Genomic DNA, 3,048 nt, shown 5'->3' with positions numbered 1-3,048 from the left:
TGTAACTACATAAACCTATAAATACAACTACATATATCAATAAATATAGCTATACACATCTATAAATATAACTAGAGACAGAGGAATTCTACCTGCCCAATGGTCACAGGCTCTCCCTCTGTCTCTTCCTGGCGCACAGGGCAGCCCTCCTGGACACGTTGATCACACGGGATCTGGGAAGCCAAGGGAACACTGAGACAATACTGGCCCTTGTGCAAGTGTCCCTTGAGCACCAATTGTCCTTCTATCAGGGACATTAAAAGATGGCCTGAAAGGCAGACTCTCACTTGGCAATTTGAAGCCTGCTCTATAAAGTACAGGGATCCTTCCAAGTTTTCAAAACGGAACTGTGTAAAGTATTTAAGTATTCTAATAAAGTCTCAGCACCCACAGTGCAAATGGCACCCACGAGAGCTTGAAACACAGACAGTCCCAGTGACAGAGAGACCACAGTCCTCACTGAAATGGCTGAAGGCTGCTGGGGGCTGAGGTATGAACCAGACTGGGACACCCAGCTTGGTGGCACAACTCCCACAAGGTCAGGTTTATTCCCTGCTCTCTTGCCACAGCAGAGGACTCAGTGCCCAAGCCTCTGGCGAAGCGTGGAGGGCAGGGCTCGGGCAGGTTGTGCATGTGCCTTTGAACTAAAGGCACCAGGAAGCACCAACCCTGCAGACAAGAACTCAACTCTTCTCGTCTCCCTTCCTGCCAGAGGCAGGCTCAGAGCAGCCGTCTCACACCTCTCTAAACCAACGGGGGTGGCTCTGTCCTTACCAGGCTCCTCGGGCTCTGGGGAACTGTTCTCGCAGCTCTCGGTGCCAGATGAAGTTTCCTCTGCTGCAGCCCCGTTCACAGGCTCCCCTCCTGAAGACTCAGGGGCAACATTCATATTGCCCTTGAAAGAACAATAGAAAAAAAGAAAATTAAAGATCATTCTGTATTTTGTTGGAATCACATCAAGGATATGGTTACTCTCCTTCTCCATGTAACAGTGTTCCAAAGCTTTCAGCCCAGCCTCTTCCATTCCCCTCCAATGGGTTACCTGAGCAGAGGGAGACCTTTCAGGCAGGGATCTCCTGATCTCCCGGATCATTTGCTCGACGGCAAAGCCAAGATCCCCTCGTGGCAATTGCTCTTCACCAGGTGCGTTCCAGGCTGAGCCGGAGGCCGTCGATGCTGCACAACCTGCACTGCCAGGTGGAGCGCTGGGAGCTGAAGTGCCCGAGGTGGCTGCAAGAATCCAAAGACATTGGTCACACTGCTGTTATAAACGCCAATCACTCGTTTTAAAAATTTATAAAAGTTTACTAAAAATAAAATGGGAAAAAATAATACAAGTATAGTAATAAAGATTAAACAATTAGAGTTAGGACAATTAAAGAGACAATAACAGCAAAAAGTTACAGCCCGGGCTGGGTACCTCTCTCTGGACAAAAGTGAGCCAGGAGAAGGACCCCGATAAAAAAGAATTCCCTCCTTAAGAGGGGTAACCTGTTGCATACACAAATCACTTCATGAATATGCATATATTTATTTAAAACAAGAAGTTCGTCCGGTACTTGTTGAGGAATTCCTGTTAATCCCAGGCGCCTTGAAGTCTAAGTCGAGTTTGGAGAAGTTCGGTTTTTTGTTGATAAGGAAAGCCATAAATTCCTCTCCTCTGGAAGATTTAGGGGTTTTTGTAATTGTTATCTCTGTGTGAAGAATTCCTTGATTATCTTCTTCTTCTCTTGAGCAAAACGAATACCACACACACATATTTTCTATTTTAACTACTGAAACTTAATTTCAATTACAAAACTACATTTACTATATTATTAAAATGTTACTACAGCATAACTTTCCAACCTAGCATAATACATATCGTAAATATCTGCGTAGAGCCATACATTCTGCATTTTTCACAATCCTTCCTCTTTCTTTTTATAATTATTTTGGCTCGAGCAATATTTACTGCTTTCTAGTCTTCACTTTTCGTTCATTTTCTTCATAAATCAATCTAGCCTCTTGAAAGGGGTCTTCTATATTATTTTGTTTCTTTAATACCATAATCTTTTGCACCGTTTTTGTTGTATCCAATTTTTGATCCATGGTCAATAATTGCATGCTTTGAACTACACTGGTGATGAGTCGAATGAAACAGGGGATCAAACAAGGAAGGAATATTAGACCAGCTGTAGCGCATAACAGGAAGAAACCTAGCTTTTTCCACCATTCTATTCCCAACACGTTATCCCACCAGCTAGTATTTAGCATTGGTTCCCACCTTTGAACTGGTACCTGGGCTATTTTTCTGATATCATTGACTATATCTAGGACAGCATCTGACATCAGAGCCCCTCCACAGACCCAACAATTGGTTATGTTAAGTTCCTTACTTATTCTTTCTCCCAATTCTACAAACTGATTTTTACCCATCCTCGAAATATCTATCTCTTTTTCTAATTGTTGTTCCAGTTTTGTATACAAATTGTCAAGTGAGATTGGTACAGGTTTAGGTGGTGGTGTCAGCTTAGCTTTTTTGGTTATCAATTGCTCTTTTACCAAATCTTGTGCTTTATTCCCAATAGCGGATGTGAAACAAATCCATTTTTCCCCTTTTGGACATTCACTTCCCGCCCTGTTACTACTTATTCTTAGATTCTCAGTAATCCAGTACTTTTGTCCATTGTGCATACAGTTTCCTAATCTGGATGGGTTATAACAGTGACTGTTGACATGAGTGTGCGAGATAAAAAAGGAGCCTCGGTGTCTTTCCATATACAGCTTCTGGTAACACTTGTAGCATGGCTTTGTCAATATCCCAAAAGGGAAAAGACAGAAAATGAGTGACAGAAAAAGGAGAGGTCCAGTATGGCTTATACTCCCACCTCCCATGCCTATGGGGTTGCAACCCACAGCAGGTGTATGTGATCTTCTTGGTGGCGATTATAGAGGCCAATCTGGTCTTGCCCTCTCTTCTTTTGTCACTTTCTCTTAGCTAATTTCCAGGCAAATTGTTTTTGACACTCCTTAACGGTGGTCTCCCACTGTTCCTCAGCTATTTCC

Source organism: Anomalospiza imberbis, unplaced genomic scaffold, assembly GCF_031753505.1.
Source record: "Anomalospiza imberbis isolate Cuckoo-Finch-1a 21T00152 unplaced genomic scaffold, ASM3175350v1 scaffold_169, whole genome shotgun sequence".
Taxonomy (NCBI): Eukaryota; Metazoa; Chordata; class Aves; order Passeriformes; family Viduidae; genus Anomalospiza; species Anomalospiza imberbis.
The sequence above is the reverse complement of the archived record's forward strand: the minus strand, read 5'-3'. Positions refer to the sequence as shown.